Genomic DNA, 20,694 nt, shown 5'->3' on the forward strand with positions numbered 1-20,694 from the left:
AGAAATTATTTTGTATAATTAGTTGCATTTTTACTGTAGCAACATTACATGTACCAGCAATGACACAAGAGTCCGGCTTCCAGGAAAGAGTTTGTTATATAAAATGATTTAAATGCAATGTCTTGGGCGTTGTCATGCCAAACGTCACTTTCTTCATTCCTAGTCTGACACATTACACCTTCGTCCAGTATCACAGAAAAATATGACACATTCTTCACTTGTATAATTTAGCTACATTTACTCCCTGCAAAAAGGGAATTCCAGGCCACTAACAAGTATGTTAATTGCAATTTGGACTACAACATAAAATCTTTAAGTAATGTTGAATACTTCTAGGGTTCAGTCAGGAAATTTACCAAGACACATTTTTCCCAGCGGCTGCCAAACAGAATGTCTGTTTCCAATATTGAAAAATAAACCTGATTTGCACTTTTAAATAACCACATTTTACTGCTCCTACTGGACTGCTGAGGAGCCTTTGCCTGTTTTTCGTAGCACATTTTGTTACAGCATTTTCCACTTCAAACGTCTGTTCTTTCCAGCCACACTGCTTTATTGATACACCTCTCAGGGCAACATTTAGCTCATAGTCAAACAGGCTAATTGTCATGCTGTTTTATACAGGGCCTGCTTGACTGTAAGCATCAAGGGAATGATTGAACTGACAAGTATAATACCTAGCTTGTAAGTTTAGCCAACATTTAATCAGAATGTCCTTTAAAAGGGTGTCAGCTTAACCTTACAATTTTATTCTGTGTATTTCCAAAGCATATTTTGAAGCTTTTTTTTTTAATCAGGATAAGTATGCATGCCGTTTGCTGTGGATGTTGACTTTCATGAGAGGAAATGTATATTCTTGCAGTTTATAGGTAGCAGGAGTACAGGATAACTTTATTTGTTAGTCATGCTAGCAATTAGTCAAAGCAGGAAAGAGCACGGTTTTAGAATGTTTTCCCTTTAGGTATAAATTACAAAGATAGTTTTGCTACTCTTGGCTCACTGGTATAAAAAGCACACACATTATCATGTTCCCCTAAGGGCAGCTGTGCTTGGAGCTGAGCTCCCACTTACTCCTGTCGCCCTTTTGCCTTAGCTTTTAACAGCTGCTTTTTGTTTAGAATAACTGTGTTGTCTGGAATTTACAGGGGGGTTAAGGAGGAATGATAAACACCTCCAATGTAGAGGGAACACCTTGCTTGATTCATTTGATCTGCTTTGTGATAGTTACAGATTCCAGGAAGGAAAAGGATATGTAAAGAAAAGCTTAAAATACATTGAAAAAATGTTAATACATGCCAAATATGTTTAACTGTATACCAGTTAGAGATGCTCACTGACCCCCGTGTTTTGGTTTTGGTTTTGGATCTGGATTACCTTCAGGTTTTTGGTTTTGGTTTTGCCAAAAAACGGCCTTTTCGTGTTTTGGTTTTGGTTTTGGTTTTGTTTAGCCATTTTTTGTTTTTTAAATTTCATTTTTTTGCACTAAAATCACATAATTTACATATTATTTTGTACCTACATTATTATTAACCTCACTAACACTAAATTCCAGTGATTTCCATTCAATTTTTACCATCTCACTGGTCACAATATGCTTTTCATACACTTTCAGCCAAATACTGCAGCAATCTGGCTGGATGGTAAGCGACAGAATAATGACTCAAACACACGGCAGTTCCTAGCACATCTAGGACACATTGGCACACAGCAGTGGCAGAAAAGAAAAGTGGTGCAATATGGAATTGTCCTTGCCAGTTATGGTTCATTTGATCGCTCCACCTGTTTCTTGGATAAGTGAGGTAATACTACAGCTAATATATGGCAACAATCGCTCCACCTGTTTCTTGGATAAGTGAGGTAATTCTACAGCTAATACATGGCAATGAGCACTGACCCCCCCGGATGCGTGCTTTTATCAGACACACACCAATCCAGGTTTCCAGACAATGCACTAAAAAGAGCTATTGAAATTCACAGCAAAAAGCCAGTTCATCAGTGAGCTACGAATCAGCCCCAATTCCCACAAAATTATAATCTAGTTAGGTACCGTTCATGTAAAGTGCTGATTACAAACACAACAAAACATGTGTTGGAGAATGTGGCCTCTAAGAGGCTGACTTATACACACAAAGACATTGCATGGATGACTATCCAGGGATGTCTGCCTCTCAGGACATTCATGTACTCCCGGAACCTGTGCCGATATGTGCATTGCCCCTTCTGCATCACCAGAAGGGAAACAGCACAGCATATTTTTTTGGGACTGCCCCACTGCACAGGCACTGTTGGATGCCTAGGAACATGAACATAAGGACAGTGTGCTCAGAACTTGCCTTTCATACCATTCGGTATTTTATGTATTATTTCCTGGGACCCACATCATTGGGGCAATCCAGGAGGCCTGGAGCCTAATGAACTGCTTTAAGGACGCTATTTGGCTTGCCAGGAATCGCCTCATCTTAAACAGGGGGAAGATGACCTTCCAGGACTGTGGCAGGCTGATCCACAGCCTACTAAGAGACTATAACACCATTGACAGTCCTGAGTAAGAGTAAGATGATTAATTTTCTGTCTCCCTCTTCTCAGTCTCCCCCTATGTGTCTGTTTATTCAATGTAACTCTGTTGAATTTGCCTGCAAGTTCTACAGACAAGCCTGCTTGTCTTCCTCTTCATCATTGACAATGGAGCACTTGTGTTTGGGTGTTTATTAGACCCTACACTTACTAGTGCAGATTCAGAAAATTGCCTGCAAAGACTTGTAGATTAATAAAAATGACCAAAGCAGCTCTTCTATAAGGGTGTATATATTAGACCATACACTTATTAGTGCAAATTCAGAAAAATACAGTTTAATCATTGCTAGGCCCTCTCTAAACAAGCTAACAATGGGCTTGTTAGAGTAATGGCAGAAACACACATCAGTGCCAGGAAAGATTAATGGTGCAAGATGGAATTGTCCTTGGGCCCTCCCACCTACCCATATGTTGGATCTTACAAAGGACATGCACACTTTAACAAACCAAGCACTTCAGCGACAAGGGCTGCCACTTTGTGGCTGAAGTGCTTGGTTTGTTTGGGCCCCCACTAAACCAGCTATTAATGCCATAAAGGCATGTTAGACCAACAGTGCTGTGAAATTAATTCTACACTGTCAAGATGTTGTCGTCATCATCTTCAGCATCATCCTCACCCTTATCAGTGTGTACATCATCATCACAGACTATTAATTCATCTCCGCTGGAATCCGCCATTAGAGAAGTGTCAGTTCTTGGATGTATTTGCCGGTAAAGGCCTTTCTCGTGGAAGATATTCATTTAATATTCAAAATATTCATTTTGAGGAACATCATCTTTTCCATATTTTTAGGAAGTAACCTCCTACGTTGATCACTGACAAGGTTCCCGACTGTGCTGAAAACTCTTTTTGAGTACACACTGGAGGGTGGGCAGCTTAGATATTGCAAAGAAAGTTTGTACATGGGTTTCCAAATGGCTTGTTTTTCCTCCCAGTATGGAAAGGGACTGTCTCACATTTTGATTTCAATTAACTTTTAAAAATAATCCTCCACCATCCTTTGCAGAAAATACAGCTTTTTGTATAAGGGGGTATATGAGACCCTAAACACTTTGTAGTGCAAATTCAGGAAAATACAGTTCAATCCCTGCTAGGCCCTCCCTAAACAATACAGTGCTATATTATAATTTCAGCACTCACAAAATACAATTTTTTTAGAAGGGGGTATATGAGACCCCAAACACTTTGTAGTGCAAATTCAGAAAAATGCCTGCTCTATTCCTGCTCTGTGACCTAACCCTTCTCTGTCCCTCTCTCAAATGGCGCTAGATCGCCGTGGAGGTGGGTATTTATTGATTCTAAAACTCCCAAGATCCGACGACGTCACAATGGCGTTTTGCCTCGTTTTGGAATCCAAATACCTTTTAAGCTTTTTCTGGCTCCTTTTTTGTGAGACAAGAAAGGATTACAGCATGTTTTCTGAAATTCTTCATATCTTAGCAGCAGAAGCTTTTCATGATGGTTTCAGGATCATTGCTTACTGCATTTGAAACTTCAGTACTCAGAATCAAAAGTTCTTTTTCTTCATCTGTAAAGTGGTCCCAGCTATGTAATCCAATGGTTTTTGAGTAAATAGCAATATGGCAGTCTGTATTTAAAAGACTACCAAATGAGCAGCTGCCATGATTGACTCTTTTTGTGTCTCCCTCTCTCTTTCTCTGGGAAGTTTCAGTTTTGGTCTCTCTAAAGGGAATCCCCTTCCCATCAGTTTCTGTTTGTTTCATTTCCTGTATGGGAGTTTTATCCCATTGTCTCAATTTTTTTTGGTATGGTTTTTAACAATGTGTAAATTATGTATGCTGTACAGCAGCAATCGATCATCAACTTAATTATTTTTTTTTCTCCACTATGAAACAGAGTACCCAGCTGATTTTTTTTTGTGGTAGTAATTTATACCTTTTTTAAACAACCCCCAAAAAATGGGATCCCTAATGGCAATTGAAACTAGCGTTTTTAATTTTATTAGAAAAACGTGAGTTTTTGCCGTAATGCAAAACATGAGGCAGATAAAGTAATTTGGTTTAAATTTTTTGATTCGGGAGGAAGAATTACCTTAGGGGTCCAAATTTTGTTTGGATTCCTTAATAAACACCCGTGATATTTCAAATAAACTGGATAAAGAAGCCGCAATTAGTAAATGATTTAATAAATTGAAAAATCAATATTTAATCAACTAATTGTCAGACAGTATTTGGCAGAAATAGTTGTTCTGACATCCTCTGTTAACTAAAAAAATTTCAAAAAAATCTGAGATGGGTGGTGGACATTTCATGTTTTTTTGGGTGATCTGATGTGGAATGACCCAGTAATGAAACAAGACTGGGGGCAAGAAGTAATGACAGAAATACATTTAGTAATGCTGGTCAACACAAATGGAGAAAATCTGGACATGAAAGATAAATTTACGTGTCACATAGAGACGATACTGGAGTTCAAAAGAGTTTATTACTCTCCGAAGAGAAATGGTATAGATAGAGAAGAGCAGAGGATCTAGGATTGTGGTACTTCTACTGGGTATGGGGCTCGGTGATTCCACTGTAGCCTCCTCGACTCCCTTGCAGTGCTCTGAAAATAAAGGGAATATACTTGGGAATTGATGTGAGAGTCTTGGAGGTGCAGTGGTCTCCCACAGGGGCCTTGGAGAGGAGGGGCACTAGCATTGCCAGACACCCCTCAACTTCAGGCACCATAGCGGCTGCACCTCCTGCATCCACAAGCAACAATGTAAATTGCAGTGGAGAGGTCAAGGATAATTACAAATAGGTACTGTCATTTATATATAGCAATGATCAAATCATTGACTTCAGTGCAGTCTCTGTGGATTGCTGGGAATGAAAGAAAATCTGACTAAAGAGGGATCAGTAGGTTGTGTTTGGAAAGGAAGCATGTGAGGTTAATATAGGTAAGCCTTTCAAGAAGCTTGGACGAGTATTGGAGTTGAGAGATGGGACAGTAATCTGAGAGAAAGTTTGGGTCAAAATTAGATTTTTTTCATAATAAGAGTAACCAGGTGCTTTAGTAATGATGGAAAGATATACATGTAGAGGCTTAGTTTAGGCTGGATCAGCACAGGGGATGCTCATTCCCTGATTTGTGAGGGGATAGGGTTGAGTGGACAGATAGTTGAGTGGGAACAGAGTCTTCTTTTTGTGATATCAAATGACGAAATGGTGCTGATGGCGCAGGAAAGGAACTAAACAGGTTAGTGCTCAGTTAAGAGGAAACTTTTCATATTGCATCTTCTTGCGTCTTCTTGAAATAGGAACCAAGATTTTGGGCAGTGATGAAGGTTGGAGTGGTTGGTGTGGGAAGGTTGAGAAGAGATGTAAATGTATTAATGAGATACTAGGAGTTAGAGGACTGAGAGGATATTAGAGATTAAAAGTACATTTGTTTGGCTATGTCAAGAGCATTTCAGTTGGGGCTGGTAGATAGTATATTTCAGGAAGTCATGAGAGATACTAGATTTCTGCCAATGATGTTCTACTTTGCAGGAGTTTTTGAAGACAGTGCATTTCTTTAGTGTGCCACAGCTGAGATCGTGGTTGACACTGAGAAGAAAGAGTAGCTTGAACCACATAACCAAGGCTTGTGCTTACATGTGATTAAGGTGTGGGGCTGCCAGATCAGGACAGGGTAATGTAGGAATTAAGGAGGGAAGTTGTTGTAGAAAGGTGGAAAATGTTGAAAATTAAGATAACTGAGATAAGAGGTTAAACTGAGTTAGAGCAGAGTTAGTGTACCTGATTAAATTCTCTCCAAAATGTGTATATACCTAATCTATGCATGTTGTGTTTCCCCCACTCTTCATTGCTATATGCACACTGGAGTGTCTTACAAATTAATATTAATAATAATAATAATAGAAGGAATATATAATTAAAGATGAAAGTTTGCTTAAATAAGAATATTTATTGCAGGAAGCAAAACTTAGCACATGTTAGATTCTAGAATACATGTTTTTATCAGGTCTTTGTTTCTTGGATCTTCCAGTCTTTTTCTTCTTTCTTTCCTCCTCTTGTTTTCTCATAATTCTGAGAAACTTCTTCTTCCTGCACCTGTTTGGGTGCATAAAAGTTAATAATTGTTAATTCTTGATGACATATCTTACTTTTCACTAGAAGACCACTCTCTTTTTCCAACCTGTATGCTTCTACATCTAGTAAAGCAAATGTTTAACAGAAGTGATGTCTAACCTTTTAGTTTTCCTGCTGGGAGGGACTGCACTGTGTATGAAATGTGTTCCCTGGATCAAAGCTATATCCATACTATCAACCTGTAAGGACCGGAGTGCTCAGAGTCTCTTTTATGGGGTGTTGAGACCTTTAGCACTAATTGAAACTATGGGGCATATTCAATCGACTGCGGGATCGCCGAAAATCCCGCGCTCCAAAAATATTACCGTTAATACAGTAATCCTGCACGTAAAAACCGCTAATACGGTAATTTACTCGCTGGATTTCAGCGCGCAGTTCAGGGAGCTGCGAGCTGAAACCCAGCGAGATATTACCGTATTAACGGTAATATTTTTGGAGCGTGGGATTTTCGGCGATCCCGCCATCAATTGAATATGCCCCTATGTGTCAAATGTTCTTCATAGTAGCCATAATGTTGCATATAAGACTAGTTCTCCATTGGTCATAAATCTAGGTACTGGCTCTCTTTACCACATAAGTGGTCCAGGACCAGTAAGGAAAAGGTGAGTAAGATGGAGGCAAAAGGACGGAATATTCAGGTACAGGGATTCGAATATGTGGGGGAGGCAGAGGGGAGCAAGGGAGACAACTTGAAACCTACAAAGATAAGAGTTGGACTTATACCAGTTTACTTAGGCTGATAAGAATTAAGGATGTGTTCACACAAATGGAGTTCGTTTAGACTTGCAGTAACACACATATATCTGTTAGGAGGTATATTTTTTAAAATAAACTACAGCCAATTTGCAACTCTGCATCAGCGCATAGAAACGCAAATCAACATTAACAAAAAACTGCACCTAGCAATCATGGGAGAAAAGAAACGTCCCATGGCCAGGAAGTAGTCCTTGTGGTAGGGGCAAACTTGGGGTGGTGGAATCAACAATCTAAGTTGAAGAATAAAATCAAATAAATAAGGACTGTACTCAATATAGGCGAATACACTAAAAATCAGATATAACAAATAAATCCTTATTTATTACACATGTAAAAACACAGTAGTAAATAAACATTATATACAAAACTGCAGTGTTACTCATAGATAATCAATGACCTCCAAATAAAATTCAAATTCTCTTAATCAATTTGGGACTCAAATTAAAACATATCCTGTTTAATCATCTTGTTCTAAAGGTTAAATGGTATAGATGCGGTTCATCCATCTGGGATGGATTCTGGGCAGGTAAAAGTAATTGCATTCACCAATAGCTACCTACTGGTCTGCACAGTAACACCAGTCCTATGAAAAGCTCATAGCATCATTTCCCAAGGTTTCACACACAGCCAAAGAAGGGTGTCCATGTGGATACCTCCCCAAAACTGTGTGCACTGCCCACCAGGGACCAAAATTGGCCATTCCATGGCTTGAGATTCCTCTTGGAATATTCTTAAACACAGAAATTGTACTGAAATGTGACTGCCACATCCTTTTCAATAAAGCTCTCAGAATGTGATTTCAAAAAGTATTTCAGTTACTGAGCTCCCAAAATGTCTTTATTTCATTAAAAACATCACTGAAACCTGAGTTTATTCTGTTATGTTACCTGGTAAAATAACAGAAGTGATCAAGATCCAGATTTTCATTTTGTTTCTTACTATAACTGCCCAAATAATGAAAAGTGCTCAATTGCAGAACACTGAAAGGAACCATGAGCAGTATATAGGGACAGAAAATATCACAGGGATATTTAGGATAAAATGAATTCAAGTTATTGTCACTCATTTGCGTTTATTAATATAGTATATTTCTGCCTATTAGTGTATTAATAAAATAATATTTTCATATGCCATGTCTACTTTATGTGTATTAACCCTTTCAATTTCATTGATGTAGGATTTACATAGATGCCTATCCCACACTTATGTCGCCATTAACAGAAATCCTAAGTTAGTAGCATTTTCTCCCTTAATGATGAGGGGCCACAGCTCGGATTTCCTGTGAGGCCTCTGGTCTCAGGAGACCCAGGTGACATGTAAATAGCAGTTGGGTCTTCTCCTGACATTCAATCACCATTTAGACATATGGGTGAAATTATATCATAGTGGAAGCACATTTGAGTAAACAAAGTAAAAGCAGCGAATATTTGGATATGTTTAATTTTATGTTTGATTATTATTTGCCATATTTATAATTGGCAGATATAGTTTCAATAAGATCCCTTTCCCATAATTCCAGGTTCCTGTTTCCATCGTGTATATTTAAACTAGTGACCATGTATTCCTTCTATATATTACCTATTATCCAGCTAACGCCCAGAGACCGTTACTTCTGTGCGCACACACATTTATTATTTCATGTGCCTATACCTGTACTGTGAGTAGTCTCGGGCTGACCACTTGGAACATTATTTTTTCTTCTATAATTAACTAGATCTAAATGATAAATCTAATCTGTATAATTATTCAAGTTCAACTTAATTTATACCATTGGGTTACTGGAATGGGCATTTAATTGAAATTATGACTTTAACATCTATTTTCAACCATATCTAAATTTTAGCAGTCATCTTTATGATTAACCAGGTTGACATTTATTCACATTATTGTATCATTTTTATAGTACTATATGACAGTTATGCTATACATGTTCTGGGATCTTACATATACAATGTGACATTTTGCTTTGTAGAACTATGTAGTTTTTCTTAAACTGTTACACCTGTATTACAGCTGATTATGTAAGATTGGTGTGACACCTATATAAAGAGCCCTGTGTCTGTATGTGTAAATACTCATTTAGTTATGATTGAGGACAGGTCATCATCATTATCAACATTTATTTATATAGCGCCAGCAAATTCTGTAGCACTTTACAATTGGGAACAAACATTAATAAGATAATACTGGGTAATACATACAGACAGAGAGGTAAGAGAACCCTGCTCACAAGCTTACAATCTACAGGTGCTGTGGAAATTACTAGTTAGCATGAAACTGATTTGATGGGCAATGGAAAATAAGAATATTGGTACTCATAGGTCAATTGGATAATGTTTTAATATCACAGGGAACTATATTTCATTCTGTTTTATAAATCTCGCTACAATTAGCAAAACCAATAAAGGTGGAAAGGTCAGATCATTGTACCACCAACCCAAGCTATATCTTATCTATTGGCCATGGGGTCTCCTCCCTAGAGGTCCAAGAGTCTGGTGACTTCGAAAAGTGTATTGACTCCACAATGCTGGTAAACTAGCACCATATGCTCCCTGACTGCTGACTGAGCTGCTCTTCTACCGAACTGCGTCTCGAATGCTTGGCAGAACATGCTAGGAATGGTAAATCTGATTGACGGGCGGGTGGGTGGCATCAGAATTGCAAGTAAATGGGACCACTCCCAGGGGTTTGAAAGCTTTTATTAAGAAGCATGAACATTCCCCTGGGCTGCTATTGGCTATTCAGTTTCTAAAAAAGTTAACTCTGTGAGTATTTGTAAGTATTTGAATACACAAAGGCATCATTTTAAATGCATTCAGCTTATTGGCTTCTCTTTTCCTTATATCATCATCATCACCATTTATTTATATAGCGCCACTGATTCCGCAGCACTGTACAGAGAACTCACTCACAACAGTCCCTGCCCCATTGGGGCTTACAGTCTAAATCCCCTAACACACACACACAAACACACACACACACACACACACACACACACACACACACACACACACACACACAGACAGACTAGGGTCAATTTGATAGCAGCCAATTAACCTACTAGTATGTTTTTGGAGTGTGGGAGGAAACCAGAGCACCCGGAGAAAACCCATGCAAACACAGGGAGAACATACAAACTGCACTCAGAAAAGGCCATGGTCGGGAATCGAACTCATTACCCCAGCACTGTGAGGCAGAAGTGCTAACCACTTAGCCGCCGTGCTGCCCACATGACCCCAGCGCTGTGAGGCAGAAGTGCTAACCACTTAGCCACCGTGCTGCCCACATCTGTTACGCTTGTTAATCATAATAGTAATAATAATATAGTAACAATACACCTTTTATCTAGTTAAATGTACTGTAACAAATCTGTAGATGATGTCTGTAACTTACCTGATATAAATATAGATCCCCACAAACAGCAAAATACTTGTGATGATTATTGCTGCTGAAACAATGATCAGTTCACGTATCATGTGCAGATTATGGACATCTATGCAAGAAAGAAACACATTAGGTGAAGAAATATGTCACACATATAAATTCCTTACTTAAATCAATTATAAAAAAACAACAGAGCTTCTTCCTTACCATAATAAATGTCATTAATACTGGTAATAAATAAAATAAGACAGCATTTCTATATACAGTCCCTAAACTAGAAACCTGGGTCCTGCAGCTGAGGCTACTGCCCAGCCATGGGAACCAGCACAGTTACCAGTTGTGCCTCATTTCCAGGGACAGTCCCTGGTTGTAATTATCAATCACTGGATATGTTTGTTGCTGTAAATGTCCCTATTCTTGAGTATTAGCCAATAACATAGTGACATTCCTTGTTTTTTGTATGGCAGGTGCCATTCATATTTTTATTCTTATCCTGTAGGCTTTATTGTTCAATATTTATTAAATAACAATATGTAAAATGTAAAAACCTCATTATTCTCAGTGAACATGACATGATGGGCTTTGTAGTGTTCCAAGGTGCACAGAGACAGTATGGCACATGACGTGCTTAGATGCAATGGCTCAGCAGTAAAGTCTCCCTGGAAATAATTATAAAATGCTGGCAATTGTGTAGGTGCTGAGAACACAGGGGCTCTACTAAGCCATCTTGGTATCAGCGGGGCCTAATTAATAACATAATAACTATACCAGCGCCCCAGGTCCCTCTGTAATGGAAGATGAGTCAGAACCCAGCCTGTCAATTATACCATGGACTCTACTATAACCAGGCCCCAGCTCACACAAGTGAAGATATTAAATATAAACACAGATTACTGTAACCCCACCCCATCACACACACACACACACACACACACACACACACAATTCATTAAAAGCTTTCTGTTCCTCCAATATACTAAATACTTCACCCGTCATGTATGTAAACATTGAAGCTGCTGTTATTTAATGTAACTACTATTCAAATGTCCTTTTGTTAATACAAGTGTTTTATCTACTTATTTCTGCACTTTACGGTCATTTTACTAACGTCAGAATATGTGACAAGCAGCACATTTCACTTTGTCCATCTCACCCATACAGAGCTGCGCTCCTACATTCCGGTTTTGGAAGTGCCCCTGTGCTAACACTGTATATAACTGTGTGCCGGCTTGGGAAAAGCAAAGACCCTCATTTGAAAATCTTACCTACTATCACTAGTTCATTTCAACTTTTCCATTTGTCACATAAAATACAATTTAAACCTTCTCAATCCAGAAAATAGAGGTGATAAAATGAAACCAGCTTTATCACCACTAAAGGAGATCTATAGGTGAATATGCCCCTAAGTTTCCTATATATACTGATGAAAGGAAGGCTAGTGTCTTGTACACAGGTATACAGCATCCTAAACTTCCCAGTCATGCATATATGAATTTCATACTATTGCTTTATTCTATCAAAGTGCCAGATGGTTGGTCTTCCTCTATTTTGTCATGGTTTAGGAGAATAGGGTTAGAGCAGATTAGGGGGTGAAGGGTTTGTTTACTCACCTGCGCTGGCATCTCCCGGCTTTATGTCAATAGATGGCAGGGTTGGTGACACTGAATGGATTTAATATAAAATAAATAATTAGGATTACATTTCTTAACGTAACAAAGAAAATAAAGATACAGGGTATTGTATATGCATTAAACAAGCTGTGCTCTTTGGTGGATACTTTTTTCTCATAATGTCCACATAACAAATATAAATTCTACCTTACATCACGGTTAGGTACGTCAATCTGTAGAAAATAAGGGGCCTCCTATCTTCAGCACATGGGCATAGTATGTAGATTTACCTACATACCCACACTACACCATATCCTGGGTAGCTGATGTCTGTATATGATACAGCGGAGGGGAGAGTTTTCCGGCGGGTTTGAATAACCAATCAGATTCTAGCTATCATTTATTTAGTACATTCTACAAAATGACAGCTATAATCTGATTGGTTGCTGTAGGCAACATCTCCACTTTTCAAACCCTCCGGAAAACTCTCAGCTTGATACATTTACCCCCTAGTGTATTTCTCTGTAAGGTTTGTTGTAATGTATAATAAGCTGTGTAATATGTACTATGTGTCCCGACATCTCTTGAGATACGCATGTGTCTGTCTCTATTTGATCAAATAAAAGGATTTATTTCCGCTTAGTAAAAATAACTCAAATAACTGGTGTCCATTTACCATCAGTTGTCTGCGACAGCATCCCTTTTCCCGAATTAATAAACATTATTCCAAGAAATAATGAGCTTAAACTCCACAAAGGCAATTTTCAACTTTCTCCTTCAGTATCTTCACCTCAAAAGACTCAAACTGTAAGAGTCTATGACATCACCCTGAGCCAAAGTTCTATCCTGTGCAGTCATAATGAAAGCTGGACAATGGCTAGAAACTTATTACAGACAATTTGTGTAGGAAAAATATAATTTGGCTGTTGTGTTTTTAAATTACTGACAGAAAGTAAAATCCTTGTATCACATTAATGTGCTGTTAGTTCAAAGTTGCTATTTAAGATATCTAATTATTATTATTGCTATCCTTCATTTCTATATTGTCTACACTAAAGTCTCTTGTCAAAGTGGCATATTGATATTTTAGGGTAGTTATAGGTCAGATTGTGAATTTAAAGAGGCCCTTGAAAATATTCTGAAAATGGCATCACATAGTAGATGTGGCCAAGTCATCAGTAGGTAGGGTAAAATCAATAGGAGTAATGCCGCCAGTGTGGATGCCGCCATGCACCCAGATATAGGAGTAACCAGCATGTGAGGGGTATAGCTATCACTATGACAATGTTAGGCCATCATACAACCTGTACCTCCAAACAGACCTGATTTAGGCGGGATAGTCCTGGAAAATAGAACATACAACCTGCCTGAAAAAAAACGTAGTTGTGAGTGACACTGTAACTTACCTCTCAAATCTCAATAGTGTAAAGTAAAAATAAATAATATATAGATATATATTTAAAAGAAAAACAATAAAACCTCCCTCCCTTGACCTTCTTTAACAGGCCAAGCAACTTAGCACCAATTGCGGTCCCCTGGGGGTGGGGGGAGGCCCTTAAATATTAATAAACCTAATAGAGTTCCCTTAACAATAATAATCTGAAATATATATCTACATATATATATATATATATATATATATATATATATATATATATATATATATATATATATATATATAAACTATATGGACACCTGACCATAACACCAACAGGGACTGTAACATCACTGTATTCGAATACATATACTTAAGTATGGAGTTGTTCCCCATTTTGCAATGATACCAGTTTCCACTCTTTTTTGAAGGCTTTCCACAAGATGTTGGAGTGTTTATGTGGGAATTTGTGCCCATTCATTCCGTAGAGCATTTTTGAGGTCAGGCACTGATGTTGAAGTTTTTGCTTGCAATCGTTGTTCCAGCTCATCCCAAAGGTGTTCAATGGGGTTGAGGTCAGGACTCTGTCAAGTTCTTACACACTGAACTCATCAAATTATGTCTTTTTAGTCCTTCCAATGTGCACTGGGGTACAGTCATGTTGGAATAGAAAAGGGTCTTCCCCAAACTGTTACCACAAAGTTGGAAGGACAGTATTGTCCAAAATGACTTGGTGTACTGTAGCATTAACATTTCCCTTCACTGGAGATAAGGGGAGTAGCCCAAATCCTGAAAAACAGCCCCATAACATTATCCCTTCTTCACCAAACTTCACAGTTGGCATAATGCAGTCAGGCAGCTAATATTCTCCTAGCATCCAGTAAATTCAGACTCGCCTATCTGGCTGCCAAACAGAGAAGATTGATTTGTCACTCCTCAGAACACATTTCCACTACTCCACAGTCTAGTGTCGGTGTGCTTTACACCACTCCATGCAACGCTTGACATTGGTCTTGGTGATGTGAGGCTTGTATGCAGCTGCTCTGCCTTTGAGACCCATTCCATTAAGCTCCCACCGCAGAGTTGTTTCGCTTACATTAATGCCAGTGTTAGTTCGGAAGTCTCCAGCTATAAAATCAGCAGAGTGTTGCCAACTTTTTACGCACCATGCGCTTTAGCAGTCGTTGACCCCGCTCTGTGATTTTACGTGGTCTTCCAATTCGTGGCTGAATTGCTGTTGTTCTTAAACGGTACCACTTTCTAAAAATATGACTTACAGTTGACAGTGGAATATCCAGCAAGGATGAAATTTCATGAACCGTCTTATTGCAAAGGTGACATGCTATCAGAGTACCACGCTTGAAGTCACTGAGCTCTTTAGAATTACCCATTTTGTAGCACAAAAGTTTGCAAATGGAGACTGCATAGCTAGGTGCTTGATTCTATACACCTCTGGTAACAGGTCTGATAGAAACACCTCAGTTCAATAGTTAACAGGTGTGGCCATACACTTTTGTCTATATAGTGTATAGTCATGGCCAAAAATGTTGAGAATGTCACAAGTATTGGTTTTCTCAAAGTTTGCTGCTTCGGTGTTTTTAGACCTTTTTGTCAGATGTTGCTATGGTTTACTGAAGTAAAATTACAAGCATTTCATAAGTGTCAAAGGCTTTTTTTGACAATAACATTACATTTATGCAAAGAGTCAATATATGCAGTGTTGACCCTTGTTTGTGAACACCTTTGCATTTTGCCCTGACATGTTGTCAATCAGCTTCTGGGCCCCATACTGACTGATGGCCGCCCATTCTTGTCTAATCAATGCTTGGAGTTTGTCAGAATTTGTGGGTTTTTGTTTGTCCATCCGCCTCTTGAGCATTGACCACATGTTCTCAATGGGATTAAGGTCAGGGAATTTCCTGGCCATGGACCCAAAATGTCAATGTTTTGATCCCCGAGCCACTTAGTTATCACTTTTGCCTTATGGCAAGGTGCTCCATCATGCTCGAAAAGGCATTGTTCATCACCAAACTGTTCTTGGATGAGAAGTTGTTTGTGGTGGATGTTTTGGTATCATTCTTTATTCATGGCTGCCTGCTGCCATTCCTGAGCAAGCTCTGCACTGGTAGTCCCCCAATCATGCAGCTGAATAAACTTTAGGAGACAGTACTGGTGCTTGGTGGACATACTTGGGCGCCCTGAAGCCTTCTTCACAACTATTGAAGCTCTCTCCTTTAAGTTCTTGATGATTTGATAAATGGTTGATTTAGATGCAGTGGAAATGTTGTTTTCAGGATAAAGTACATTGTCATGGCAAAGAGGGACTTTGAATTTAATTGCAATTCATCTGATCACTCTTCATGACATTCTGGAGTATATGCAAATTGCCATCATAAAAAGTGGGGCAGCAGACTTTGTGAAAAATAATATTAGTGTCATTCTCAAAGCTTTTGGCCATGACTGTGTACATAAAAATTCACAATTGTTTCAGTACATCACGCTTATATCAGGGGCATGATATAAGCATGATGTATTGAAACGATCATTGGACAGTGCTTGATATTGTATTTTTTCATGACTGGTGCTGGTCTGTTCTAGTTTTTGTGACAATTGTGGATTTATCTTCTTCATATGGAGAGTGCTGAGATATTTTGAATTGTGTGCACCCTCTTTCCCTCTTTACATATACGCACACATATACATATATATATATATATATATATATATATATATATGTGTGTGTGTGTGCGTACATATTTGTGTATATATGTATATATATTGTGGAAGTTAAATAGTTGGATAAAGTTGTTTCAAATTAATAAACATTGATTGAATTGATTTTGTGAAATAAGCGAATGGTACGCTACGGTGTGGAAGGGCTAATTATGTAGCCATACTAGCGAACACAAATAAACACATTTACACTCTCACATACATTTCTAAATAGTTCGCTTTAATAAAGTTCCAGCACATAGTCCTTTATATTCAAATGTAATAGATTTAATAGTTTAATATAATAATGCTAAAACTTCTTCAAAGATATCTAAGGCAAAGGACGTAGGAAATGTATCATGTTTAGTGTCATATTAAACCACTTTTTACTATCAGAAATCCGCTATTATTCTCCAAGCGATGTCACCCTGCGTACACTAGCTATGGATGTGAAAGGATTAATACGCAAAATGATATTGTGCTTGGAATGCAAATGAGTTGGCTTCAACCAGTATTTTGGCGGGCTCCTGAGGGAAGACACGTAGGTAGCAGCTGGAGTAAGCTGCTCCCAACCTCGGAGAGCATTGTTTGACCCGACTTATGACCTGCATTGCACTGGACTGTCCTAAATCCTGAAACAATGGAGAATGCTTTTACAGTTATCTTGTTTACTTTATGACATCATCATCACTGTTTTTTATGTAACACAAATTGTATATGAACCAGGCACTGAGACCACCATTCAGTGCACTTTTACCACAAGCTTCAGGAGTCCAGTATTTCTGAACAAGCAGTTTAGTGATGGTTATTGGCAACAGTAATGTCAGCCCGTGGCGTGCTTTGTGGGGTCTACAGGAAACATCTCCATATTAGTTGAGAAACCTAGAGAGCTTATCCCTGATAACAATAATGTTTGTTCTGCATTATAACAACTTAACTGTGTATGACACTTCCTTACATTATATGTCATCAATCTTTATTTCAGTGTTGCACACAAGGGACACAAAATACAGATATAGTGTAAAATCTATTGTGTTATATTTGAATATATTTTATTTTGCAACTGTAATAAATAGCAGAACCATAAATAAATAATTCCTAAGCTAGTTCACAGAGTTGAATGCCCCATACAATATTGTCTTCCATGTTAGCTAGCTTGGGTGGATTAGCATAAAAAGGGGAAAAACCAACAGCATGCAGGACATACTCTGTTATGTTAATAAATGTAATGGCTATAAAGATAAGATAAATACAAAACAAACTGTAACAAATTGTAAAATTTGAAGGCACTATTCAGGCCCCTGGACGTTGAGGTGCCAAGGTAATGTGTAATAAGTAGGGATGTGCACGGGCGACTTTTGGTGTCTCGTGTTTTGTGTTTTGGATTCGGATTTTCGTGATGTTTTGGGTTCGGATTTGTTTCGCAAAACACCTGCCGAAAGGTTTTGGTTCGGATTTAAGGTTTTGAATTCTGATTTTTTTTGAAAAAAGCATAAAAAGTTCAAAAATCAAGTTTTTGGGCTTATTTTCACTTCTACGCTATTATTAACCTCAATAACATTCAATAACAAGCATTATCACTAATTTACAGTGTATTCTGAACACCTCACAATATAGTTATTAGTCCAAAACGTTGCAACGAGGTATATTTCTGGACTGCGTAGTGGAGTGATCCCCACAATATAATAAGAAAACCATCAACTGGTCTGAATCGCACCAATAAATGTACCTGGACTGCGTAGAGGAGTGGGTCACCACAATATAAATTGAAAACCCTGAACTTGTATGAATCGCACCAATAAATGTATCTGGACTGCGTAGCGGAGTGGTCACCACAATATAATAAGAAAACCATCAACTGGTATGAATCGCACCAAAAAATGTACCTGGACTGCGTAGAGGAGTGGTCACCACAATATAAATTAAAAACCCTGAACTTGTATGATTCGCAACAATAAATGTATCTGGACTGCGAAGAGGAGTGGTCACCACAATATAATAAGAAAACCATCAACTGGTATGAATCGCACCGAATAATGTACCTGGACTGCGTAGAGGAGTGGTCACCACAATATAATTTAAAAACCCTGAACTTGTATGATTCGCACCAATAAATGTATCTGGACTGCGTAGAGGAGTGGTCACCACAATATAATAAGAAAACCATCAACTGGTATGAATCGCACCAAAAAATGGACCTGGACTGCGTAGAGGAGTGGTCACCACAACATAAATTAAAAACCCTGAACTTGTATGATTCGCACCAATAAATGTATCTGGACTGCGTAGAGGAGTGTGTCACCACAATATAATAAGAAAACCATCAACTGGTCTTAATCGCACCAAAAAATGTACCTGGACTGCGTAGAGGAGTGGTCACCACAATATAATTTAAAAACCCTGAACTTCTATGATTCGCACCAATAAATGTATCTGGACTGCGTAGAGGAGTGGTCACCACAATATAATAAGAAAACCATCAACTGGTATGAATCGCACCAAAAAATGTACCTGGACTGCGTAGAGGAGTGGTCACCACAATATAAATTAAAAACCCTGAACTTGTATGATTCGCACCAATAAATGTATCTGGACTGCGAAGAGGAGTGGTCACCACAATATAATAAGAAAACCATCAACTGGTATGAATCGCACCGAATAATGTACCTGGACTGCGTAGAGGAGTGGTCACCACAATATAAATTAAAAACCCTGAACTTGTATGATTCGCACCAATAAATGTATCTGGACTGCGTAGAGGAGTGGTCACCACAATATAAATTAAAAACCCTGAACTTGTATGATTCGCACCAATAAATGTATCTGGACTGCGTAGAGGAGTGGTCACCACAATATATATAATAAGAAAACCATCAACTGGTATGAATCGCACCAAAAAATGTACCTGGACTGCGTAGAGGAGTGGGTCACCACAATATAAATTAAAAACCCTGAAATTGTATGATTCGCACCAATAAATGTATCTGGACTGCGAAGAGGAGTGGTCACCACAATATAATAAGAAAACCATCAACTGGTATGAATCGCACCGAATAATGTACCTGGACTGCGTAGAGGAGTGGTCACCACAATATAAATTAAAAACCCTGAACTTGTATGATTCGCATCAATAAATGTTTCTGGACTGCGTAGAGGAGTGGTCACCAAAATATAAATTAAAAACCCTGAACTTGTATGATTCGCACCAATAAATGTATCTGGACTGCGTAGAGGAGTGGTCACCACAATATATATAATAAGAAAACCATCAACTGGTATGAATCACACCAAAAAATTAACCTGGACTGCGTAGAGGAGTGGGTCACCACAATATAATTTAAAAACCGTGAACTTGTATGATTCACACCAATAAATGTATCTGGACTGCGTAGAGGAGTGGTCACCACAATATATATAATAAGAAAACCATCAACTGGTATGAATCGCACCAAAAAATGTACCTGTACTGCGTAGAGGAGTGGTCACCACAATATAAATATAAAACCCTGAACTTGTATGATTCGCACCAATAAATGTATCTGGACTGCGTAGAGAAGTGGTCACCACAATATAATAAGAAAACCATCAACTGGTATGAATCGCACCGAATAATGTACCTGGACTGCATAGAGGAGTGGTCACCACAATATAAATTAAAAACCCTGAACTTGTATGATTCGCACCAATAATTGTATCAGGACTGCGTAGAGGAGTGGGTCACCACAATATAATAAGAAAACCATCAACTGATCTTAATCGCACCAAAAAATGTACCTGGACTGCATAGAGGAGTGGGTCACCACAATATAATTTGAAAACCCTGAACTTGTATGATTCGCACCAATAAATGTATCTGGACTGCGTAGAGGAGTGGTCACCACAACATAAATTAAAAACCCTGAACTTGTATGATTCGCACCAATAAATGTATATGGACTGCGTAGAGGAGTGGTCACCACAATATAATAAGAAAACCATCAACTGATCTTAATCGCACCAAAAAATGTACCTGGACTGCATAGAGGAGTGGGTCACCACAATATAATTTGAAAACCCTGAACTTGTATGATTCGCACCAATAAATGTATCTGGACTGCGTAGAGGAGTGGTCACCACAACATAAATTAAAAACCCTGAACTTGTATGATTCGCACCAATAAATGTATATGGACTGCGTAGAGGAGT

The sequence above is a fragment of the Mixophyes fleayi genome, chromosome 3 (genome assembly GCF_038048845.1).
Source record: "Mixophyes fleayi isolate aMixFle1 chromosome 3, aMixFle1.hap1, whole genome shotgun sequence".
Lineage (NCBI taxonomy): Eukaryota > Metazoa > Chordata > Amphibia > Anura > Limnodynastidae > Mixophyes > Mixophyes fleayi.